The 10058-nt window shown below is 37.2% G+C and overlaps 1 non-coding gene across 1 annotated transcript; it reads left to right on the forward strand.

The window, feature by feature from the left end:
• The first annotated feature begins 281 nt into the window (after positions 1 to 281).
• LOC131822358 (U6 spliceosomal RNA) lies at positions 282 to 384 on the forward strand. The gene has a single exon (XR_009350230.1). It is a non-coding gene; the product is annotated as a U6 spliceosomal RNA (small nuclear RNA).
• The last annotated feature ends 9674 nt before the right edge of the window (positions 385 to 10058 follow it).

Here is a 10058-nt window from a genome sequence, read left to right on the forward strand (position 1 = left end):
GAACAAAGTGATGCTTACCAGATGAGTGGTGTGTGAGGGGGTTAGGTAATCATGATGGAGATTAAAAAAAAAACCAAACCACAACTTTTTTATGCTGAATGTGGGTAGTTTGATATAGTAAGTTATACATAAATATTTCATAGTTTTTGAAGAGTATCAATTTAATTTTTAAGTAGCATTCATTTATATTAATGCTTTCCTCCAGATAAATACGAATTTCATTTATTTATTTTTTTAAAGATGTTGGAGAGTTTATGTTTTTAAATGGGTGTAACTAGGGCTTGCTTTGGCAGCACATATACTAAAATTGGAATGATACAGAGAATATTAACATGGTTACTGCACAAGGGTAACATGCAAATTTCTGAAGTGTTCTCTATTAAAAAAATAATAAAAATAAATAGGTGTAACTAAATAGTAGAATTATCTTCAGTTTCATTTATTAGCTGGGTATGTGTTATTTGGCAAATATGTCTTAACCTATGCTGTCGTTTAATGACTTCCTGCAGCTTCATCAGATATGTAAACACTGTATTAACATGTATGAAGAAAAAGGCCCAAACATCTTTTTACAGATAAAAATTTATGTGATTGGATAGTGCTTCTGGTTTTAATATCTCAAGGCTGAACTAGATATAGATAGCCAGTTGAATGTTGGGATGGGGAGTAGATATGGATAAGCAACTGATAATATTAGTAATTTGTGTGGGAAATATTATTTTAATCATCTATTTATATTCATTTCACCATGCTTGGAAACACATGTGTCCTTGGCATGCGGTGGGTCAACCGTCTTTGTAGCTGGATGATATTTTTCATTTTTGTGCAGACTGTTTGGTGTTAGACAGCTTCTATTTTTTAATATTCTGTACAGAACAAGGCATCATACAGTGGGGTGTACAGGGCTGGTATATGAAAAGTTTGACTGAGTTCTACCCTCAAATACATCTGAATACCAAATTAGGGGTAATTTACAAAGTTTCAGTAGTTTGAAAATTACCACAAATTCTGGCAGTAGTCCTTTTCTCTGGTAAAGGGAATTTAAGTAATTTTGGTCAGTAGCTCAACACTACGTACTCTTGCTGAGCCAGCCTTTCTAACTTTGTATAATAATTGAGCCCTTTTTTGCCTTCTTCTTCTTCTTTTTTTTTTTTTTTTAAGGTTTTATTTATTTATTTGAGAGACAGAGATCACAGGTAGGCAGAGAGGCAGGGAGAGAGAGGAAGGAAAGCCGACTCCCTGCTGGGCTGGAATCCAGGACCCTGGGATCATGACCTGAGCTGAAGGCAGAGATCTCAACTCACTGAGCCACTCAGGCACCCCTCTTTTCTTGCCATCAAAAACTGACCTAGGTGCTTCAGAGCCAAGACAACATGAAGACTGAGTTTGAGATAAAGAGGAACAATATCTTTATTGCTTCTCTCAGCAAAGGAGTCTGTGGGAATCTATGTCTTTCAAGAACTGCAAGCCCAACTGAAGGGGTTGGGGAGTTTTCTATAGAAATAGAGGATCTAGTCGGTTTTGATAGGAAACCTGTGTATATATTACTAGTTTCCTTTTCTTGTGTTTTGGGTGGTACAGGATTCCTGAAACAAAAGGCTAACAATGGAGGAGGGGAAGTTTGAAGGAGAGGAAAAAGGTTATTTTAAAATCTAGCCTCACTGAAACATTAGTGCAGCCATTTTGATTTTTGTTTGACTTAATTCTTGGAAGCGTTTTCTCTCCTTTTTTCCTTTGCTAAGATCAGGGAGGTAGGTCCCTGCCTCCTACAATCACCAGAACTAGGCTTCTGTTTTGTCCTTCACTTGATTCTTTGCTGATTCTTTGCCCAGTATTTGAGTTCCTTTGTAATTTTCTTTATCATTATATATTCCCAGAATTAGAATGCAGACTCGTAATTTAATTCCCCACGTCTTGACCCTTGAAAAGTGCCTTTCCCTGGCATTTCCTGTTTATCTGCCTAGACTCCATAGCTTTCACATATGACCATTAAGCTCAACACCTTGTAGCTGCTGGGGATACCATTGTGAATATTGCCCTGGAGTTCCACAGTGAGGCAGCCCTAAGTATATCTTTACTTATTTTGTGCTGATAGACTTATCTCCTTCTGTAACTGCCTTTTGTAACACCTTGTTCAGCCTGTGTCATGGATATTTGCCCAGTATTTCTTACCAGGCTGCCTTGACCTCAGATTTCTGCCTTCTTGGAACACTTATTAATGCCTGCTGTTTAAATACTACTGTCGATGATTACAAATACAACTTTTTAAAAAACATCAAAATTGCACAGAAAGAATTTGTTAGAATGGCAAAATTCAAGGGTATGTGAATTAGCTAGTTGTCACGGTTTTGTTTTTTCACTCTCCTCATTTGAGTGTATTTAGTTTATATATATATATAGCACTGGTTGCTTAAAACATTGTTTGCTTGAAACATTGGTGGCATAAAACTATTTTGTATTTATACCATCATAGCAGTGAAACAAATCTACAACAATTCTTTGATAATTCAAATACATATATATTATGGGGAGTGTTTTTTTTTAAAGATTTTATTAATTTATTTGACTGACAGAGATCACAAGTAGGCAGAGAGGCAGGCAGAGAGAGAGGAAGGAAAGCAGGCTCCCTGCTGAGCAGAGAGCAGATGTGTGGCTGGATCCCAGAACCCTGAGATCATGACCTGAGCTGAAAGCAGAGGCTTTAACCCACTGAGCCACCCAGGCGCCCCTATTGGGAGTGTTTCTATAGAGAGTCTGAGAAGATAGCCTGGGGAGTATCTAGACTCTGTACAATTTCATTTTGACTTCTTGACAGAAATGGGTGGACCACATCAAAAATTTATATTCTATTTGGACTTTGAATATGTTTTTCAGGCTTTCTCTGTATGGTTATTTTGAAAAATTATTTCAAAAGTATAACATGAAGAGGAATACTAAAAGTTGCCATGATAAAGCACATTATTTATGCATTATATATGTCAAATATTATTCTATTGCAATAAACTGTTTTGTGAGAAATCTAGACATTTCCTAAAAGTGAGTAAATAACCTTTTGTTCACTTTCACAACATAACATTTCTGATGTATAGAGCTTATTTGAAAGAAAAAAAAAAACCAAATTGGTTAGTTTGGTGATACAGGCACCCTGTGGTTCTGTGAATTCTAGGATGTTTATAGCAATGTATTGTGCACTTCTTACAGTGCCTTTTCATTTCATTATCAACTGTAAGTTCAAAATATACTTTAGGTTTCTAAACTCAAATCCCTTTTCCTCTCCATTAGTTTGAAAACTAGTTTTTTGTTTTCATTTTCATGAAATGTGGATATCAAGTGTTTCTGGGTGGCTTAGTTGTTAACCATCTGCCTTTGGCTCAGGTCATGGTGCTGGTGTACTGGCATCTGCCCCGCATCAGGCTCCCTGCTCCCTGCGAAGCCTGTTCACCTTCTCCCGCTCTGCTTGCTTGTGTTTCTTCTCTTGTTGTATCTTTCTTTATCCGCAAAATAAATAAAATTTAAAAAAATGAAAAGGAATATAGACATCATACAGGAAGGAAATAGGCATGGTATTACTTTCCCACCTCATGCCTACTGCCTCGTTGTTGGAGTGTTTTTGGTTGTCTTGTGTTTTTGCAAGCACTGCTGATCAATACTAAGAGCACAGAGTCACAGTAATCACTGTGCTCCAAGGCATATAATTTGAACATGTAAGTCTTTAACCTGCTTAATATAAATGATTACCAATACCATCATATCTTCATTTAAAGTTTATTAACTGCAGTGGAAATCTCAAATATCTAAGATGTTTGCTGCTTCAAAGACTAGACACTTTTTTCTCTACAGCCTCTTTCCATCATTCCCTTAAGGTAACTTTATTTATTAGCGCATTCTAGTTAGCTTCCTTCATTGGACTTTATGATGTTAAGCTGTTGCAATCTAAAGCAAATTTGGTAGTATTGAAGAGTTTAGCATGAAGCTCTTTCCTTTATTCCTTGGTAATATAACAACCTTGATTTACCTTTTTTCCACCTGAAGAAATTTTATTCAGGGTATACCCTTTTCATTTTAGTGAGGGAAATTACCAAACAATGGAATATTTAGTGCTGAAATCTAAGATTATCTATATTTTATCAAATAGCCTTCAAAGGGGACCACCCAACCTGGAGTCATATGCCCTAATGGAAATTTTCCTAGGTAGTTGGGTTAAGAAGTCTAGATTTAAATCTAGAATAGATTGTTCGAATCAGAGATTGCAAATTTTAATGCCTTTAAGAACTAAGCAGGTAACCTAAATTTGTAATTAGTCTGAATGTGACAGTTTTTTAAAAAAAGATTTTATTTATTTATTTGACAGAGAGAGATTAGAAGTAGGCAGAGAGGCAGGCAGAGAGAGAGGAAGGGAAGCAAGCTCCTTACTGAGCTGAGAGCTTGATGCTGGGCTTGATCCTAGGACCCTGGGATTTAGTAATGTTAGATATGAACTGTGTGAACAGTATGAACTAGAGATTATATTCCACTTTTAGATAAATTCACGTGAGCTTGTGACACTGTTTTAAAGGAATTTTTATTATACCTGTACTCAAATGGCAGCTTTTTACACTATGGTAGTAAAAATACCAAACTCGTAGGATATTAAAGTGTATTAAAGCCTTTGAGAATTATTTTAGTCAATAAGCTCGTTTGACTAAGATTTTGTCAAGTGTGACAACGCAACCCTCCTTTCAAATTATCACTGTTCCACCTCCTTTATGTCCTCCTTTATGTATGTGCTTCTTAATGGTTTTATTCATTCATTGACTTATTTATTTAGGAGAGAGTGAGTGCATGGGGACATACCAGTGAGGGGGAGCGGGTAGAGGGAGAAGCAGACTCCCTGCCGCGCAGGGAGCCAGACACAGGACTCTGGGATTATGACCAGAGCCCAAGGCAGCCCATTCAAACAAACATGCCCATGTACCCCCCACTGTTTTTTTTAAATTATTATTATTGTATTAATTTATTTGAGAGAAAGTAAGTGATAGAGTATGAGCTGGGAGTGGGAGATAGTGTGAAAGGGAGAAGCAGATTCTTCACTGAGCAGGAGCCTGATGTCTGGCTTGATACCAGGACTTTGGGATTCTGACCTTAGCCCAAGGCAGACAGTTAACCTACTGAGGCTCCCAGGCATCCCGGAAGAAGAAGATTTTTTTGTTTTCTTAAGAAAACTTTTTTGTACTTGAGACAAAGAAAGATTTTGAGGAGAAATTCTATGTATGTATTTCTTCTGTACACCAATTATTTAAATTCTTTTAGAGCAGAACTGTGTCTCCTCTCGCCAATTTTATGAGCTTAAGAAAAATACTGAGCTATTTACAGAGTGTCAGGAAACCTTGAAATCAAAGATCAGAATTCAATTTAAAGTTCAGAATCCACAATGTTTGAAAATTTGTTAATAAATAAATTTCCATGATCATTTTCAGTATCATCTTCACTTAAATTTTATTCATTTGTTCTGTTTTTGTTTTTGTTATTCCCATAGTTTTCCCTGTTAGGTAAATGAAAGTCTTGTTGCTTTAACATATTAAAATATTAATATACTGAAGGGCTCAGGGTTGTTTCTTGTCATTTTCAGAGTCATTGTTTTGTAAACTGTTGCAGAAACTGTAAGACCTCCAAGTCTAGTTACTTTCATGGAGAGGAAAAAATAATTCACCAATGAACTCCATATATGGAAGTGAGAGTTTATTTTTGAACTTCAATTTTGTTTCCTTTTGATTATGATTTTCCTAACAGGGACATTGCTTCATTTATGGAGATTTATCATAGGATGTGAAGATTGAGATAGGTCTTCTAAGCAAACTTTTCCAAAATGGGATTATTTGCTTTGTATAAAATGTAAGACAAATTGATCTCTAATAACACATAGTGCAAGGTTTTGTTGAGTAGAATTAGATTCTACAGGAAAGAATACACAGCAGAAAGGGATTGATTCTTTCCTGCCTCTGTCTCTGGCTTTCTTAGAAAACAGTTTAGCCCATACTCAGCAATACTTAATTCATGTCCCTTCTGGGGATTTGTGTTTTTTATTTTTTTTTTAAGATTTTTTGTTAATTTACTTGACAGACAGAGATCACAAGTAGGCAGAGAGGGAGGGGGAAGCAGGCTCTCCGCTGAGCAGGGAGCCAGGTTGGGACCTCGATCCCAGGACTCTGAGATCATTACCTGAGCCAAAGGCAGAGGCTTAACCCACTGAGCCACCCAGGTGCCTGGATTAGTATTTTTTAAATGACCCTTCCATTCCCACCCCTGCCCACTGTTCTTCCTTCCAACCCTCCCATACTAAAGAAGGAATTCTGCTGGTATGATAAATAGGATTACTCTAGTGGTAGAACTGTTATTTACAACAGGGAGATTTAGCTTTAGCATCTGTATTCTTAAGACTTTATTTTATTCATTTGAGAGAGAGAGAGAGCACAAGCTGGGTAGAGAGGCCAAAAAAAACTCCCCTCTGAAATGGGAGCCTGACTCTGGGCTCTGGGCTTAATCCCAGGATGAAGAGATCGTGACCTGAGCTGAATGCAGATGCTTAACCATCTGAGCCACCCAGATACCCCTAACTTTAGTAATTGCATTGTTTGGTGGTGCCTTTAAGGTCTCAGATCACACACCAGAAGACCTATTACTTTTGGAGGAATGTGATGACCCAAGGTAGTTCATGGTCAAAGAATATGGTGACTTTTGACCACTTACATATCTATTCTCTGAAGCTAAAGTCTAAGCAACAGAAGTTGCTCTGCCAATTATATTGAACTAGTATGCTTTAAGCTTTATGGTTTCTTAGAAAAAGCCAGGCCTTGATTCACATCCTGGCTCAGATACTTCTGTCTGTATGAACTTGGTCAGGTGTCTTAACTTTGCTAACCTTCATTATCATTTTGAGGAATAAATATAATACAAATGTAACATCCCTGGCATATCATTAATAATAAATGCTTCTATAATTGCTTGTATGTGTGTATGTATGTTAAATATTCTTGGTTGAAGGAAATACCTAGAACCATGGTCCATAGTAACATACAAATCACATCTGAGTATATGTACCAGTAGAAATTATAAACTGTTAAGATTTTAGATGGCTGCCATTACAAGCTATTAGTAAATTGTCAATGTGAACATGTTTAGAAGTGCTTTCTTTTTTTTTCTTTTTTTTTTTTTTAAGACTTTATTTATTTGACAGAGAGAGATCACAAGCAGGCAGAGAGACAAGCAAAGAGAGAGGAGGAAGCAGGCTCCCCATTGTGCCGAGAGCCTGATGTGGAACTCGATCCCAGGACTCTGAGATCATGACCTGAGCTGAAGGCAGAGGCCTAACCCACTGAGCCACGCAGGCGCCCCTAGAAATGCTTTCTTATCAGTCTTTTTGTGTGGAATCACCATTGGCACTGAGACCACCTTTTATTGCTGTTGGGAAACTGCAGTGTTGTGGAGACTGCTTTGTAACAAGATCTTTTTAGTATTTCAACTTGTAAGTAATTTCTCTAATTCCTAAATTGGTCATAGATAATCCTGGGTTCTTTTTTGTAACAAGCAAAACTGTTATCTTTACCAGAGAAAAATAAATCTCTTAGCTGCTTAAGAAGGAGATGGAAGGTAAATAAAAGAGTCACACCCAAATAAGAGTTTCTTTTGTCATGAAAATGTAGCCACTACACACTTTCCAAAACAATCATTTGACAGAGAATGCTTGACAATTAAATGTTGATCCCATCTTTTAGTGTTAGATCTTCAATACAAAACATTCTGTCAAGATGATAAATGAATCTAATAAGAGCTATAACACACACACACACACACACACACACAAACACCCCCAAGACCTATCTACTGACTTGTCTTATGTGAAGAACATTTTGTATTTTGGATTAGCTGGAGTTTAATCTTATCTTTTAATAGTCACTGAAAGGATGGTAACTTCTCCTTTCAAAGCCATTGAAATGAACTGTCAGTTCTGGAGTTTGTTACTTTATTTGATTTATTGTTTTTGTTTTTGTTTGTTTGTTTTGTGTGTTTCTTGTTATTGTTTGTTTGTTTGTTTTTTAGTCCTCTTGTTTCCAGTATTACTCGCTGCTTAAAACTGTGTGTAGGTTTTAGAATTTTTTTTTTTTTTTTTTAAGATTTTATTTGTTATTTGCCAGAGAGAGAGAGCAGAAGTAGGCAGAGGGAGAAGGAGACGCAGGCTCTCTTCTGAGCAGGGAGTTCAATGCGTGGTTTGACTCCAGGATTCTGGATCATGACCTGATCCCAAGACAGCCACTTAACTGACTGAGCCCCCCAGGCGCCCCTACACCTTGTTTTGAATGAATCAAGGTTCTCATTGCTCTTGCTCTTCAGCGCCATTGCTGGCTATCTTTTACTACCAGATGTTGTCCTGAGAGTACTTTAGCCTATCAACCTATCTTGTTTTCTATAAGAAAAGAAAGAGAGCTGGGGAATGAGAGTTCTTCCTGTATCAAGCTGACTTCACTCAGTGTTTAATACTCATACCCCCCTCACTTCAACTAGTTAAGGGCCATTATCAGATCTTACTTTAAGCATCATTTTCTCAAGGAAACTTTCTCTGTCACTCAGAATAGAAAAGGTTCCCTTAGTATACACTGTCGCTATCCCCTCATTTTCCTTAATATAGGTTATCAGAATATGTCATTATATTAAGTTGACCAATATTAAATTACTATTCATTTTGGTTAATAACAGTGAAGTATTGGTAGTTTCATATGGTTCAACCTAAAATCCTTATTTGTAGAGTTATTATTTTTTCTCTCCCTCCATATACTGTAAGCTCCATGGTGTCAGGATTTAGTCTATTTGTTTACCTCTTTGCCCCTAGTATCTGGCAAAATGCCTGCCATGTATCAGTTGCTCCATATACATTTTTTGAATGAATGATAAATGAGTATGACCTAAATACCAATTTCAGGTATCTCTATATACTCTTGAAACAATTATTCAAGGGATGCCTGGTTGGCTCAGTGGGCTAAGCATCTGCCTTTGGCTCAAGTCACAATCCTCAGGTTCTGCGACCAGTTCCCGCATCGGGCTCCTTGCTCAGCTGGGAGTCTGCTTCTCCCTCTGTTTGCTGCACCTCCTGCTTGCAGGCGCTCTCCCCCTCACTTTCTGAGAAATAAGTAAATAAAATCTTTAAAAATAGAGAGACAAATAGTCAAAGTACTCTAGACTAGAACAAGAATACTGTGTGCGGGTAGATTGTTATGCCTAATCATAGTCATGGGGACTTTCTTTTTTTTCTTTCTTTTCTTCTTCTTCTTCTTCTTTTTTTTTAATCTTTTTTCTTTTATGACTTACCGGGTAGCTCAGTTGTTGAGCATTTGCCTTTGGCTCAGGTCACAATCCCAGGGTCCTGGGATTGCGTCCAACATTGGGCTCCCAGCTCTGCCGGAAGTCTCCTTCACCTCTCCCGTTCCCACTCTCTTGCTGTGACTCTCTCTGTCAAATAAATAAATAAATTCTTTTTTAAAAATTATTTTTCCAAAGATTAAATATAAAACAATATATACTTTCCCAATCTTCCACAGTCCTCTGGCACTATTACTGTTGTATATTTCTGTGATGGATGGATGTCTGTCATCTCCCTCAAAGACTGAGCAGGAATCTTAAGGTTCTGACTACTGCTTCCCTCATGAACATATGCTTTTAGATGAAACTTTTACTGAAACCAAATCTTTTTGCTTGCTGTTCCCCATGTCTATTTTGGATTTCTTTCCATCTGCATCCTTCCTTATGCCTCTCTTCTGTATCTACTGATATTCCACCCATCTTTCAAAGCACAATTCCATACCCTTCCCACTTGCTGGCCTCTTCCTGAGTCCTTTCAGGATCAGTCAAGGTGAAGTTTTCCTTTTAAACTCCTAGAACACTTAATATGTGTGCCATACAATTCTCTGATCACTTAGTTATACCTAGTTTGACAGTAATTTGGTTTTGTGTGGATCTGTTATTCTCTTTATATTTTGCCATATTTTTATTCCTCACTGGCAGTCACTTGGGAGAAACATGCCTGCTTT

This window comes from Mustela lutreola, chromosome X, assembly GCF_030435805.1.
Source record: "Mustela lutreola isolate mMusLut2 chromosome X, mMusLut2.pri, whole genome shotgun sequence".
NCBI classification, from domain to species: Eukaryota; Metazoa; Chordata; class Mammalia; order Carnivora; family Mustelidae; genus Mustela; species Mustela lutreola.